The sequence below is a fragment of the Mustela putorius genome, unplaced genomic scaffold, assembly GCF_011764305.1.
Source record: "Mustela putorius furo isolate JIRA1106 unplaced genomic scaffold, ASM1176430v1.1 tig00003845_pilon_pilon_pilon, whole genome shotgun sequence".
Lineage (NCBI taxonomy): Eukaryota > Metazoa > Chordata > Mammalia > Carnivora > Mustelidae > Mustela > Mustela putorius.
This window is the reverse complement of record NW_025421998.1, coordinates 50,262,154-50,279,380: the sequence shown is the minus strand read 5'-3', so window position 1 is coordinate 50,279,380 and position 17,227 is coordinate 50,262,154. Positions and strand designations below refer to the sequence as shown.

General features: G+C 37.1%; 1 protein-coding gene across 10 annotated transcripts in view; it reads right to left on the bottom strand.

Moving 5' to 3' along the window:
* The window catches only part of HDAC9 (histone deacetylase 9), a 924,856-nt gene that overhangs the window by 827,467 nt on the left and 80,162 nt on the right, over positions 1 to 17,227 (bottom strand). The window lies entirely within an intron of this gene.

Sequence of the window (17,227 nt, the reverse complement as noted above, 5' to 3'; positions counted from 1 at the left end):
TTGTAGAAGGATGAACATGGTCAATTTAATGTTATATATATATAACTGTGATAAAATACAATTTCAATAATATACAAAAAGCTCTTGAAATCAATTAAAAATAAAGTCTAAAGGAAACATATGCAATGGGCACAAACGAATTCAAAACAGAGGAAGAAAATCCAAAAAATACATGGAAAAATGTTCAAAGCTACTAAGAAGAATGCAAGTAAAAATGATGAAATATGATCATGTGTCATCTTTCAAATTAATTAATGAAGATTAAAAAGATTTGAGACTCAAAAAAAGAAAAAATGCAGCTTTTCTAGACCTACCAACAAAATGGGGCCCTGTTTCCATGTTGCCCTCCACTGGCTTCCCTCCTGGGTATCCCTCTTCGTACTGATGGCCATCAGGACAGCAGGCTCATGGTGCCCTCTGGGGACCACTCCCTGATACCCCACCTGCATTGGGCAATGACTAGTATGACCAATACCCAACTAATAACCAAATTAAACAAAATAATACCCTTTGTACAAACTCTTCAAAAACATGAGACAGGCAAAAAACCAGAACATCACCTGTAGGAACTACAACAAGCAAGAGGCAGTACCGGTGTGGGAATGACAAAACCACACATAGCATCCAGACCGTCTGCCCCCTGGGCTCTGCTGCCTTGATTCTTAAGACATCAGAAGAAAAAGTAAAATCCCCCAGCATGGATGCTTTATAAAGAACAACAGAGAGAAATTTCAGTAAAAATCAGTGTGTTATGAAAGCAAGAGAGAGTAAAACCTTCCACGTGGACTTGATCCCTGCAGGGTGTCAAAACATGCGAAAGGCTGGGCTCAGGAACATTTGTAGACCAAGCATAATGGGATTCCAACGTGGCACACTGCATCCCAAGACATGGAGCTGCATCTCTGGGATCTTTGACCAACAACCCCAAACCACCAAGTCCTTCAGTACACCTGCTAGGATATCCCACAAGCAAAGTGAGGGATCACTTTAATTAGCTACATATAGGAGGAAGTACTTAGATGGCAAACTACACAGTATAAAACAGCTCAGTAAATACTTGTTGAACTAACACACGTGGTAGAAGCTAATAAATAAGACTTGTATCTAACGATGACATTTATTAGATTATTATTCCAACTTTGCACGGGGCATAACTGGTAGAGAATACAGGCTTTGTCTATAGAGCAAACAGGAAAGCTTCTACTCATGTCTAGTTGGCATCCCCAATAGCAACCAACCCCCAGCATTGTGCTTATAGGCTCCTTGGAGATTCATTTCCCCAGAATCAGCATCTCTGGCTCACTTTCTAGTGACAAAAATACAGAAATTTTTAAGTACGGGAGTGAAACATAAATGATGCAAAGGTGATCAAAACAAAGATGTTAACAGAAGACAGACCTGATGATACATAAGCCACCTCAGAGAGACCCACTCAAGTAAACCAGAAGCCAGCCTCTTCTAATATCCTATCTAAGAAATGAGAGGATTCCATCAGCAGCTTCCAATCTTCCTCAGCTTCTACTCACATCAAAAATGTATTTCATTTTAAAGTATATTTATACATATATAGAAACATACTTATCTATACAAAATGCATTTTCCCAAGTTAATACTGAATCTTTCCCAAGTTAATACTGAATCTTAGAACACATGTGTACCCTGGTATCTTATAATATGGTCTGTTCTATTCCATTGATTAAACTCAACCTATGAAATTGATTCCATCACCCAATAAGAGTTCATGACATGCAGAAAACATAGGACTAGATGATTTCTTTCCAGCTCATTAAAAGAAAAATCATGATTTTACTTAGATGCAATCTAAAAATATCTACCACTCCTAAATACTAGTTCCTCAATGATCTTTCTAAAGCTAATTCCTGAATGAAATGATACAACCCCTGCAACATTTTTGCCTCCTTTTCCTCTTCACCATAAATACCCATGACCCTTTCCACTCAAAAGTCTTTAAGTGATTTTTCCGAGGTGCCACACCTCATGGCAGAGGTGACTGCAAGGGATTTTGCCCAAAAAAAAAAAAAAAAAAGTTAGACATCTACCAAAGGAACTCTCTTAGCTCATAATAAAATATATTTGAATCTTTGTAAACCACCAGACAGTCACTAAGCAAAAGTCAAAATGGAACTCAGACGGCAGCAGCAAACCACATAAATCTTGATTTTAATTGAATGAAAGATATTTCATAATAGCTGCATTCTCCCTTCAAAACTACAGAATTTGCTCCCTGAGATAAAATTATTCTAACTTTCTAGAATAGCATCTTTGTCACTTTTGTAGATTTTCTTAATTGGATGCCTTCTGTTGTAAGACCCCTTCCCTTCATCCCACCTCATTTTCACCATCTTTAGTAATGACCCAAACTTGCGGGTGTGCAGGTGAAAAATGAGCTGGCTTTGAGTCAAACAATACCTTCCAATCACAACTGGATTTATTTTTTTCTGTATAGAGCTAGGGAAAGGTTGTGTTTACTTCTTCCCATTATAGCTGAAAACCATCTAAAACATTGTCTCCTCAAAGGCATTACAGTCTAGACATGGAATGCTAACAGCATCATTTGTGCTTGTCATTGACTTCAAAATGCTTTATTCTGTAAACCTTGTCTTGGTTTCTAAGTCCACAGAGTAAAGAAGAAATTCCACATGTATTTAGTAGTATTTGGATATTTTATTCATTACAGTTTATAAAATAAAATGGAAAACCTCAAAGCTTTAAATTTAAAAAGCACTTCAACTCATAAATATGAAAGAAATATTAATGTCAAAAAATTAGGTCCATTGTAATCCTGTAATCAAAGCAATCTGTGTCTTTTCCAAACTTGGCAAGCCACAATTTTATTTTTAATTTTTGAACTACTAATTCTAGAGGAAAAACAAACACCATTAACTTCCTCTTCAGTCACTAGCTGTCTGTGCCATGTGTTTTTATCGCTTCCTGCCACAAGGAAATACGTTTGAAACAAAGAATGATATTCAAAAGAGAGTTCTTAGGGTGATTCCAAAGTCATTCTTTCAGGAATTGAGAAACAGTGTAAACATATTTAAATAATAGTGCAGAGTGATAAAACTATTCAGAAAACCTTCACATTTCTTTTATTATGTGTTAATCCTCAAAACAAGTCTGCCAAGGTTATTTGAGAATAAACTGAATCGTCAAGTTAAACAACTTTCCTTCACCAACAGAGCTAATAAATGGCAGAGCTAGAATCTAAATCCACTGTTTCATACCCAACCTCATGGCAGAAATTATATCCTACTGCTTTCCTGATGAATCTTTTGATCAAATTGTAGGTTTTTATTTTAGGTCTTTTTAGCCTATTGGTCTAAACCATCACGGGTTCTGCCTTCACTGAGGATACAGATGATGAGAAGAATGTGAAGATGGATTCTACCTCCTCGGTTGTGTTCTACACTTATTTATTGAGTTCCATGTTCTAGGCAGTACACTAAATACTAGGGATCCTAAACAAGAATGTAAATTATAGTTCTTACTCTAAGCGGTTTGTAAGAAATCTAGAAAGGAAACTGTTTTAATCTGTTCAGGTTGTTATGACAAATTATTGGGTCATTCGTGTGTGTGTGTGTGTTTGTGTGTATATATTTCCCACCCCCCTCCTCATTGTTCTAGAAGCTGGGAAGTCCAAGATCAAGGTGCTGGCAGATTTGGTATCTAATAAGAGTCTTCTTCCTCATTTGTACATGACCATCTTCTTGCTACATGCTCACATGGCCATTCTTGGTACATGTTCATGGAAGGCCTTCCTACAAGGGTGCTAATTCCATCATGAGGGTCCTACTCTCATGACCTAACCTAAACTTAATTATGTCTCAAAGGGCCCCATCTACATACCAATACATTGAGAGCTAGAGCTTCAACATACAAATTTTGGGGGGTGACATGAACATTCAGCCCATAACAGGAACCCAACATGTAAAACAAATCATCATGATCAGTTTGATATATGTAATTCCACAAACACAATCACTTAATTGCATTCAATAAATATTTATTGATGGTGAAAGGGAAGTACATGTTTGACAGTGAATGAAATCCATGAGATAAATAACCTTCATGCTTCACAAATGAGAAAACTATGGTTCAGAAATGATAATTTGTCCAAAATCAAAAAGTGAGCAAGTGAGGGAGACTGGATTTAAACATGAATCTACCCAGCTTCAAAGCTCAGCCTCTTTCTGCTCCAACAGGAGAGCTGTAACCAAGGGCAACCACAGCCTTCCTCACTGCCTCTTCTAGGATGTGTATAGTATGGCTCTCCCTACCAAGAAAGAGAATAGCTCCAAGAGCCAGGTAAAAACACACACAGCATGTACAAACCCTCTGAAGAAAAGATGACTAAGGCCTGAATGATGATACAATAAAAGCAGGTCAGGGAACTAATTAAGGGCACATATCCTAAAGTGGCTAGTCGCACCTGTAAAAGAGAACATTTTACCTAGTAAATGGTAGAGCCACTGGTTTCATGGCAGACATGGTACCCACAATAATTCTTAAAAAATATTTCATAAGCTGAGTAACAAGAGAATAAAGATACATACATATTTGAAAGTTTAAATTAATATTAAAAGGTATTTTAATGGTGAAGCAGACCAATCTGGGATGGAGACACAGATCTTATTTATCTTTCTTCAGCTCTGGAAAAAAATCACTATGACTCAGTGAACATTAAGGCTGTAGCAAAATTTTAAGGGTATACATCTTTTCTGGAACTTTACATGGTGGGTACTTAATAAATATGCTATGAATGAATGGATGCAGGCAAGAAAGAATGAAGCAAGATTCAGATTAATTGGTCACAATCAGAATGTGTAATTCCATATCCCATTTTACTTGGGGATTTTGAAATTATTTCCTCACCTTCCAATTACATGTGTACCCAGATTTACTTTCAAGCTTAATGTGTATAAGAGCCAAAGGAGCTAGACTTTTTAGTTTTCCGAAACCAAATAACTACTTGCTAATATTTCACTTGCAATTTTTGAAATTTGGGGTTCATAAAAAGAGAATAAAGAAATCTGTACCTATGCAGTGTAATAATGCAGAAAATCTTAAAAACAGGTAATTTGGCCTATTTGTGGTGCAGATTAGGAAGGATAAAGAAAAAAGAAAAGCAGTGATCTTTATTTCAATGTACTATTTAACAGCCATTTCAATGATAATGTAGAGGTTTTACAGAACAATATCTCTACTCCATCCTGTGTTCTGGTCATCGTTTTCCTCTTATTTCACAATCTTATTATTAATGTCTTTTATCTTGTAATATTGGGAATCTTTTTATAAACCAGTTTATATCACTTTTTGTCAAGACAAGCAATATGTGTGTATATATGAGCCTATACACATAAACACATATATATTCATATACATTTATATAAATGCCTAATTATGCATATATATAACTATATACAATTATATATGTATATGTCTCTCTCCTGGGTGTGTTTTCTCTCTCCCTCCCTCTCTCTTCCATATATACATACACACACATACACATGCGCACGCACACACACAAACACACACATAACTTTATATAGAGAAATTTATATATAGAAATTAGAAATTTATATATACAAACTATATATTATCATACATAAATTAGAAGTTATAGATAATAAAATTATATACATAAATTTTATATATAATTTGAAAATGAGATCATCCATATATTAACTAAACATTTATTTACGTTAATCTCCTTTATATATTCTATACATGCTCACATAAAAATATCTCAAGCTCACACAAATATGAGAAAATCCCCTCTCTCAAGAATTCACTTTAATTAATTTGTGTCTGGGTTTTTTGGCACTTGGTTTGCACCAAGTAATATGTGAAAAAGGATGGCCAGGAGAACCCGGTGGAACTAAGTGTCATAATGTCAGGCAGTACTGGCTGTTTTCCTAAACAGTCAGTGGTAACAAGAGTCCCAAGGTAGTCACAACTACGCACCTGTGCTCTGAGACTATCAGAGGACAAGTTTTACCATGCCCCATCAGGCCTCATAGACCCCTAAGGCTTCTGCTAGGTGGGTTCAAGTGGGGCCTGAGAACTTGTATATTAATAAGCCCCCCGGTGACTCTTAATCAGACAAGCCTGAAAAACACTGCTATCACACGGGGGAAGGGGTACATTAGGAGAGAAGGCCAGAAATGTGGTTTGCCCTAGACTATGGACTCTGGAAATGCTTTATGAGTACAACCATTTTTTACAGACCATGGCAAGCCATGGAGATTTTTGATGAAGGAAATGATTAGATTTGTGCTTTAGCAGCAGTAACTTTACTAGGCAGCATTGCACAATTAGGCTGAATGAAGGAGAGATTAAAAATAGACCAGCTGGAAGCCTATGACAATACTTGTAGCCAGAAGCAATGAATGCTAAAGGTTGGCAACAAAAATGGAAAATAGTGTCAATCAAAATCCAAGCCAACTTGATGTGGAGCGGAACAGAGAAAAAGTTTCAAAAAAGGCACCATTGTTTTAAGCACAGGTGGCTAAGGAGATATCTATGATGTTCATAAAAAGAAAGGTCAAAAGGATTTAGACTAGCTGCAGTATTTGAATTCATAAATGTGTGATTAAAAGAAAGACCATGTGCAAGGGCAGGAAATAGGGTTTCAACCTCAGTTCTACCATCTCCTTGCTAGGAGGTACCAGACACATCTTTTAAGCTCTCTAAACCTAGTAAACTCATTCATAAATAACACTAGTAAAACATATTCTGTAGGATTGCGGTGGAGAGTAAATGAAACTATATGTAACACTTGATCCTTAGGTTTGTGCTTAACAGACAATTTCAGTTTTTGCCTGTTTTTACTTTCACTGACATTTTCTTTCAATGACTTAAAATCATTCCAGATACACAGTAGGCACTCAATATACACGTGTTGAATGAATGAATTACTACTGCTATTACAATTCTATTGAAGACTGGAAAACGATCATGGGATTTGGCCATTAGATGGTAATTGGTGCACTCAGAGACTGCTTAAATGCCTAGGGGTTTTGAACACTCGAATGAAATAAAAGTCCAAGTGTTTGCTCTGGTGAGGACATTTGAATTCAAGTGGTACTGGAGAATAAAAGTTTCTTCGAGTTTCATTCATTTGATTTTTCTTTATTCTGCATGTTAAATCAATAAAAGCTTCCAGTTAGAAAAGTCTGCTTTATTATCCTTAACAGTTTTAAGAACACCTTATCCTTTATTTGGAATTTACAGTATATGATCTCATTTAATCTTCAGCCCCTTGAGTTAAAGAATTCGGTTACTACTTGTCTTCATTTCTATTTTAAAGAAGAGAAAACTGAGAATCAGGGAAGATGAGTGACTACTAGGGCCTGAGTGCAGGAGTGTAAGAAGCAGGAATTACACTGAGGTCTTTGGATCACAGGTTTGCTGAGCCCATTCATGTTATTTCAGATGTGCTCTCTTCCATGCTTACTCCCACACTGTTTTCCCTCCTACAGTCTGGAAGTGAAGCGCGGGGAAGAGTGTTGTGAGCCTGAGGAAGTTGTGAGAACACTGCTGCTTCCTCAAAACCCAGCCAGCGCCAAAGAGCACCCATCCTCCTGTGAGGCCACTGCCTGTCCAGATGGTTATGATGGCAGTGTACCTGTTCCTTGTTGGCTTCAACAGAAAAAAAAAAAATCTGTTGCTCTCTTAGGGAAATTTCAGGACTGACTCTTTGGAAAGTTTCCCTGTAAAAATGACACATCTTTAAGTCTGATCTTAACCAGCTGGTTAAACAGAAAAATTTATTTTCACTTTGGGTTATTACTACTTTGTACCACTGCCGATGATGTTGACTGCTTGAATTCATATCCTGGTCCCATTCCTAAGTAGATGCACAATCTTGGACATCTATCTTATCTATGTCTCTGAGAGTGGTTTCTCATCTTTAAAACATGGATATTCTGGAAAACAGCCCTCACTTCATAGGGCTTTCATTATAATTAAATGAGATACCATATATAAAGCTTTGGCACACTTGGAATTTGAACTATAATGAACACTCAACACATGGTCTTTTTTTTTTTTAAGATTTTATTTATTTATTTGACAGAGAGACACAGCAAGAGAGGGAACACAAGTAGAAGTGGGAGAGGGAGAAGCAGGTTTCCTGCTGAGCAGGGAGCCCAATGCGGGGCTCAATCCCAGGACCCTGGGATCATGACCTGAGCCGAAGGCAGATGCTTAACAATTCAGCCACCCAGGCGCCCTTACATGGTCATTTTTACTCACCAAGGTGTGGTATCTTAGTCTTACAGGGAAAGCTATTCAGTCCCAGAATGAACAAGATATTTTGCATAAAGTAACCAAACATGACTTCGTAACAGTAACCTTCTTTATGGAGAAAAAAGTATACAAGATAATCAATGAATTTTTCATTGACTGAAACTGCCACATTCATTCCACCAACGTTGAATTATTAATTTGTAAATTAACGCAGATTTTCAGTTCATAAACTGAAATGATGGAGAGAATAGCTAGACCCACACACAGTTGAGATTCAAAAATCTTAAACATAAAAAACAGTGAGTTTAGAAACACAGAAAAAGGGTTTTTTAAGCATATGAATATATATTATCATGTATCCTTATAACAATTATAACTTATAACATTCTAAATGAAATTAATTTGCATCCCTTCAAAATAGAAGAACTAAGAGTTCAGTAAGACATTATTTCCTTTCTTAGGAGGTATATATCATCTCCTAATTATAATCACAGGAGGTTTAAATGAATACCCACACCCAGGGCTAACAAGAAGACCAATTAAATCAAAATTGTTGAGGCTGAGGGTCCCAGTTCAGATTTTGTTTTTGTTTTTTTTAAGCTCTACAATGACTTTAAGGCATAGCCCAAACCAAGGATCATTGGCTTGCCTAATATCTTTCAAACAGAATGATGGACTTTTTTGCCTTGTTGATTGCTGTCTGTAGATAAGTTGTTTTACTTCAAACCATAATACTGCTTATTCTGAAAGATAATCTAGACTTTTAATCCAAGTTAGATTTCCCTTTATTCTAATCAAAAGTCCCATTCCATTAACTTTCCTAATAAAGTTAGGTGGGATGAGTTACGTAAGACCACATTATACACAGCACTCAATTACAGCACTAGAAAAAAACAAGACAGGCAGGTTACAGATTAGGGTTCTGAGGGCTCTGTAGTATTTCTTTAAAGAGTTTATGTATGATGCTAATTTGGTAGTACCTGGAGTTCTAAATCAATGAGAAAAATGTGATTCTAAGAAAACCAGCACAAGAACTACAGCCTTATAACATTAAAATATTTGACACAACCACACTGCTATTCTGAAATCCTTTGCATTCCATACCAGAAACCCCTCTAACGAATAATGCTGGATCCAGATTGTGGACCAGTGGAGGTTAAAGGAACCAGAGAAGCACAAGAAGCTTGATCTGGTTATACTGGCAGGGAACAAGAAAGACTATAACTTACATATTTCAACAGCAATAATTTTATTTTTTTCCTGTGTTGTTTCATCGTGCTTTCTTATGCATGCTGTATAAGAATATGGAAGGAAATGAAATTCCAGGCACTCTGAGGGAAGCAGGAGGAAAAAGACATCCAACAGCCAAGACACATCACCATTTATGTGTTATTTATCCTTTCAATAACTTAGTTTACCAATGGTTTAAAATGACAGAAATACTGGACTACTTTAGATATCTTCTTACACTGGCATAAGGTCTCCACAGAGCAGCCCTCTTTCACTCCTAACATGGAGTAAGGTGCAAAAATGGAATCTAACAAAAAGCCCAAGGATCTGAAACTAAATCAGCTCACAAGAGGAAAGAGAAGAAAGATTTGTTAGATTTGTCTCTTTTGAGTCATTCAAGTTATTAAGTAGAACCTTAGGCACAAGTGGAAAAATTTAGGATGGAAAGATGAGTTCATTTGCTTCCTTAAATATCTGAGGATTTTTGTTTTGTTTTGTTTTGCTTTTTTAATGAATTCTGTGTTAAGTGACCAGCAGCCTTAAAGAAGGATAAGATAATGTCCCTGAAAGTTTCAACGTGGCTTAGTCCTTGGCCCTTTCCTCCTCTTCCTTTTTTGTCTTTAATTAATAAGGCCATGCTTGCTAATTTCAAGCTACCCATTTTTTTTTAAGATTTTATTTATTTATTTGACAGACAGAAATCACAAATAGGCAGAGAGGCAGGTAGAGAGAGAGAGAGAAGCAGGATCCCTGCTGAGGAGAGGCCAACACGGGGCTCAATCCCAGGACCCTGGAATCATGACCTGAGCCAAAGGCAGAGGCTTTAACCCACTGACCCACCCAGGTGCCCCTACCCTGTTTTACTTCTTTCTTTCTTGCTTGCTTGCTTGCTTGCTTTCTTTGAGAGAGAGAGAACATGAGAGGGGAGAAGGTCAGAGGGAGAAGCAGACTCCCCATGATGCTGGGAGCCCGATGTGAGACTTGATCCTGGGAGTCTGGGATCATGACCTGAGCTGAAAGCAGTGGCTTAACCAATTGAGCCACCCAGGCGCTCCCCTCCCCATGTTTTTCAACTGTGACCTTTCTTTAGATGATTCTTACATTCCTCTCCTCAGGACCAAGTTCTCTTCATCAGCTCTACATCTCAAGCTAACCTCCTGATGACCAGCAGAATGGTGGTTAAGAATACACACTGTAGGGACGCTCAGGTGACTCGTCAGTTAAGTGTCTGCCTTTGGCTAGGGTCATGATCTGGGGGTCCTGAGACTGGGCTGGCTCCCTGCTCAATGAGGAGTCCGCTTCTCCCTCTGCCCCTCCTCCTACTCATGCTTGCAAGCTCTCTCTCTCAAATAAATAAATAAAATCTTAAAAAAGAAAAAAAAAGAATACACACTCTAGAATTAGGATGCATAGTTCTGAGTCTCTGAGTCCTAGATTTGTTCCACTCAATTTACTGTGAGACCTTGATAGAGCAAGATTCTTAACCTCTCAAGGTCTCAACATCCTTCTGTGTAAGGTAGGGATAAGAAAAGTATTTACATGTCAAGAGTTATGAAAAGAGTTCCATGAAATAAAGAAAATAAAGTAATGAAGCCCCTTGCTTGTAGATAAAATTCAGTAAAAGCTGACTATCTTTTCTATCAATATCACTTACTCGCACTATTCTATTATCATTCTTGAACTTCATAGTTATTTTTGCTTTTGTCTTTTAGTCAATCAATCACCATATCCAACTATTCTTCTTTTGAAACACTTAAAATAAAACTTTCCCTTCCATTTCTATTTTTCTCACTGAAGCCTGCTTCTAATATTTACAGGATATAGATTAAAACTGTAGATAGAGGTCCAGCTATCATGTTTCTGAACTTTTAAAAAGTGTACATCAACCTATCAGCTGTTAAATAAAATTTGCTGTACCCTACTACCTTTGCTTAAAGACAAGATTTAAATTTAGATTTTCCAGATGCTTCTGAATTCCAGGCCAGAAAGTCTGAGCAGAAGGAAATTTTGTGCCTAAATGTGGACCCTTGGCTTTTGCCTCCAGCCATGACCACCCGTCTTCCCTCATCATGCCCACCTAATCTTTTGAAATCTTATCTATCTATGAGGGACATTTCAAATACTTCCTACATCCAAATTTCCCTTGAGCCACATATGAACTCACCCTCCTATGAGTACCCAAATTATTTTGTTTCTATATATCTTAATGGAACTTAAAACATTCTGTCTTACATTTTTAATAGTACCTGTGCCTTTGTTTTCCTAGTTATGGGTCACTTCTTGACCAGAGAGTCCCTGTGCTCAATGCTAGCAGCATGTAAGAATTTCTCCATGAGCCTTTAAAAAAAAAAAAGACCTCTAGGCTCCACCCAAAATCAAACATGAGATGCAGTGGGGAGTGGGCAGGGGTATTTTTCTAAAGCTCTATTGTTGATGTTGACATGCGGTGAATGTTGATGAGAATTGTATAAGATTATAAATTCCTTGGAGGGCAGGGTCTGTGCTTGATTTTGTACTCAACAAATTCTTTGGAATTGAATTTAAGCTGATACATGTTTTCCCTCCTACAAAACACTTTCTGGTCCACAGGCTGCACATACCCTCTATAGCTACTGAAATCATTTATGAGCACTGAGGCATGATGGTGACTTGTGTTCTAGAATTATGTAAAAGGAGACATACAAAAGAATTAATTTTATAGCCTGTATCAAACGATCTCGTTTACCTGTATCTTTGTGTTTACTCTGTATGGTACATCTTACTGACAAAATAATGAACTTATTAGAAGTATGGTCAGTGTGTTATTCTTAATACCTAGCACAGTGTTTGGCATATACCTGGCATGAAATAAAAGTCTGGTGACTGGGTGAGTGAAGGAGCAAATGCATGAACAGATATTACAAACCAGCAAGACTTGATATATTATTTCAGTCAGGTGTGGGGAGGGTGAATAACGACCCCTCAAAAGATATCCATATTCTCATCCCTGGAATTTGTGATTGTTATCTCATTGGTCGAAAAAGGTGTGGGGAGGGGGCTTTGCAGATGTGATTAAAGACCTTGAGATGGACAGATCATCCTGGATTACCATGTGGGTCCTAAATACAATCACATGTATCCTTATAAGAGGGAGGCACAGGGATATTAGACACAGACAGAAGAGAAGGCAGTGTGACCATAAAAGCAGATATTAAAGTGATGCTGCCACAAAGTAACACACAAAAAAGCTAGAAGTGGGAGAAAAAAAAAAAACCATTCAGAGGGGGAGAGGGGGACACACAAGAAGATGGGCATGGCAAATGGTGTAAAAATGCCTCAAAAGGTTAAGCAAGGCAACACAGTCATTTACTATTGGAGATGGGACAGAGTAGGAAGGTAGCATAGAAGGAACAAGTGGGGTGGCATAATTCCATTTACTCAAAAGTGAACAAGCTTGAGACAGACACATTAGAAATTGTGACAAAACGAGTAATGATGCGTCTTCTCACCAGTGTGGAAAGACCTACAGACATCAGTGTTCATGGTGACATTCACAAAAGCATAGTTATAGGTCACAGCTGAGAAAAAAGCACAAATTTGTACATAATAATTCTAAATGAACACTATCTGTTTTAGTATCTCTTTTATAATTACATCTTTTATGTATTGATATAACAAACGCATGACATATTTTCCAAATAAAGAAACTGGGACGAAGAAAGATTTAGTGAACAGCAGACAGATAACAGGTAACACTTGTTTCCAGAGCTGAGCTTCTGTTTAAGTCCCTGGGCTTTTACCAGTAACTTCAAATATGCATTTGTGTAATTTCTCAGTAACAGATAAGATAACCAAGAATTCAATGCAAAAGATATGGATTCACTTAGAACTGATGAGTGTGAATACTTTTTTTTTTTTTATGAAGTGAGGGTAGAGGTAGAGAATGATAAAGAATATAAGGAAAGCAGAAGCCAAAAGACCAAACCTCTTCACCTTAAATATTGGTTAAGAACCTTTAACCACAGCAGGATGTAAACATTTCCATAATGATCCTAGAGTTATAACAAGCAAAATAAACAATCCAACCTTAACATGTCCCAATTCCCCAAGGACCCCAGGTTCAACTTGTAGTTTAAGAATTAGTCACTCATTTAGACTGAAGCAAACCCCTATGGATTCAGGGAGTTTGCGATCAACTAATGGGTTATGGCGTTATTGTCAGTGGATGTTACCCCACAGGAGGCTGGACCATTGCATCACTCAGGGTAAAGACATACTTCTTTTGTGTGTGACAAACAAGAGCCTACCCAAAGAGGTTCCACAGGGAACTGTGAGGGAAAGATATGCCATGCTTACCTGTTCCACATCTGTTCTTTCATTATCTTTAGAAAAATGAACTTCCTGGACAGAAATGAAAGCAACCCCACATGACTAGATAAATGCCAAATAAGAGATCATATCATCTATCTAGTATCATGCAGCAACAATGTCAAATAATAAAGCCAAAGCACATCTTCAATGGAGACACACAGAAAATTTAGGATCCTCATGTAATCTTTATGAAGACTTCAACTACCATATTAAAGTGCTATGAGTTCATCACTTTAAATGAGAAGAATTGAAAACATATAAATGCCATAAATTTTAAACCAGCTGTTTTCCTTTATACATACTGCACAGAAGATCGCTGGAAACCTATTGCATAAAAAACATTACTGTTAATAGTACAGTCTGCAGAATGCATTAATTTTTAAAAGTTTAAATGAAGTAGGACCAAATTTAAAACAATTTGCTGCTTAACCACAATTCAAAATCCTTTTACTCTTTCTTCTATTCTTAACTACAGTGTGTATTTTTCATGGGGCAGGAGGTAGCTTATCGGTATTGGAACAGGGAGAGTCCAAGTTACTAGAAGGCAAAAGGCTGGTCAGTTGGTCTCTACAACTGTGCTAGCTAAAGTAGCTCTAAACTTAGAGATTTCACATTTAGGGAATTCAATAGGTAGCCACAGAGGTCATAAACAATAACCACCCTATTGCAATGTTTATTGTTCAAGGTATAGGGAAACCACCCTAGAAGGACAAAAGCATTTCAGTGGGTAGCACTGAATAGCTCAAAACCTTCATGAAGAGGTAAAAGGAAAAGAAAGTCAACAAACAAATAAATAAGAAGAAACAAAGGGAAAGTTCATGATTTACCACAGAGATCAAGCAGCTTCCTTTGGCTCAGATATTTTCAACTGCTTCCTTTCCCTCCAAAGACAGTACATCAGCCTCCTCACAAAATGCCCTTTGTTCTTTACTGATTTGGCTCCTTTTATGTGCTAGGCAACATATTAGCTAACTAATCAAGCAACCATGAGTAAAATCACCAATTGTCTTATTTTATATTTTAAAAAATCTTAGAAAAAGGTCTTTTGCTTTCAAAAAGCTTCATTTATTACTGTGCTATGAATAAGAAAACCTCCACCTCCAGGAATAAGCTCCATATCTGGTGAGGTAACAGATGTGGGAGGAGCCCGGGAGCGCCAAGGAAGGCTTCACAGAACAAGAAGTTCAAAGAAGGAGATAGAGCCGCCTTGAACAATAAATAACCAAGTGAAGGTGTAACAGTATGAAAGAGAGGGCACTCCCAGCATGAGACAGTTTCATTCAAGGGTCTGTAGGCAGAAGAGCAGGACCTGGGGAAGGCACACAGCTCCATGTCTTGACCAGAACCGGCTCGTGGTTTATTGAGGAAAAATAAAGACAAACATGAAAAGGGTCTGGAGTCCTTATGTACCTCAGGGAGAGGTTATGGAGAGTCTCTGACATTTCTCCAACAGGGCAGTGACTTGGTCAGTTAGGGTAAAGGAGAAGTAATCTCAGAGGAGAAAACAGACTTGCTACCCAGAAGTTCAAAGCCAATCTACTCCTTCTTTAGCAACTTTATAGAACTTGAGTTTATGTACCAAGGGCATTTGCTTTATCCAATCTCCCTTCCTTTCTTTCTCTTCCTCTTCATATATTTTATTTTTTTTAAACTCATTTTATAAATCCCAAATCCATCTAGGCAGGATAAAAGAAAAAAGAAAGAAAGAAAACTAAGGTAGGAAGGCAGATGGGTAGGCGGACTATCAGTTCTCCCAACAGAAGGGGAAATGAACTCTACTTTGACATATTTTATTGAAATTCAGAGATTCGATAGCACACGTTATCCAACACAAGTTATAGTATGTATTATTTTTCCTCTTTCTATAATTGGCTTCAATTTTCCAAAATATCCTTAATCATAACATTACTTTTAATACTTGATGAGAGGAGACAGATTTTCAGGAAGAATGATTTCATAATCACTGGGTTAATAATTTATTTCAAAAGATAGTACTCCCTGAATGATAGTAACCACCCCCAAATGTCCACACCCATGAATACATTGGACAGGCATTTGAGATTCCAGCGACATACCCAACAAGTAACTACAATGACTTCCTATACTTTTTTCCTACCAGATAAAGAGTCTAAAAAGAGGGGTTCTAGTAAAGTTCTGGCTTTGTCCATTTGTACAGCAGTCTTAGATCTGCAGAAAGCATTTGGAATCTCAGAATCAAATAAACAAGTGAGGTAATCCAACAGCCTTTCCTGTAACAAAAGACCCAGGTATCACCAGCTGTCATTTAAGATGTTTATATTCTCAGAAAATCCAAACCCACTACCGGGTTTTTCTTAATACTTTGTACCTATGTCATTTCAGCATTTCTTTCTAAAGAACATCTCTCTCTGAGGTCGAAGTTAAAAGATGAGCGCCTGCATAGGTGCCCCTAGGATTATCTGCCCTCTCTTAGGACTCACAGAATTCCAAAGAGGGCAAAATTATTAGGGCAAATTCCAACTTCAAAGGAAATTCCCCAGCCAGGCCAGTTGCCAATGAACTCTAATATCAATACAAAGAGAAGCTCTTCTTGGAAGTTAAGAGTCTGGGAGATGAGGTTAATTAAGCCATGCCCACTGAGGAGCAACCAGCCACTGTAAGAGGAAAGAACTTTCTTCATGTAATCAAATCCCCGAAAGTAATCATGAAAAAAGACTTAAAACAATTTCATAGTCCACCTCAGAGTTCTTCTACTCTCTATAAATCAATATAAGAGTTTAAGGAAATACTCACCAATCAATTAAGTCACAAGTCTCTTTTTGGGGGGTATTAAAGTACCTGAAGCAATGTACAAATCTACATATGAGACACGTGTAGATAAAAGGTATTGATCATAATTTGCAAGGATAGGCATGACAAAATCAAAGCCATAATAATTGCTCACCTATTAGAAACTCGGGATTTTTTTTTTTCAGAAACTCAGGATTTTATGAATCTACATAACAAAGATAGAAAGAACCAAGAAAATAAAGAGGATGGGAGATAATTAAAATGTAATTGCAATACTTAAGGAAAAAGAAACACTTTGCTCATAACAGAGAACACTGTGCATTTCTTTAGAACTTAAAGAATTTATTCTTATCTTACTAACGATTTTATTTAACATGGTTCTTTGCTTTCTAACCCTATAACAAATTAGAACTAATAAATTATAAATGGAGAAGACTGCTCTGTACACTGACATTCTTAAAAGATAACCAATTAAAATTAAATCAATAGAAAAACATATAAAGTAAAGCATTTGAGTATTTAGTGGACCTTACATGGTCCTACATACCTCTGTATTCCCTAAGACTTATTACATTGGAAAACAATCTCACACTCAGGTGTACATGCA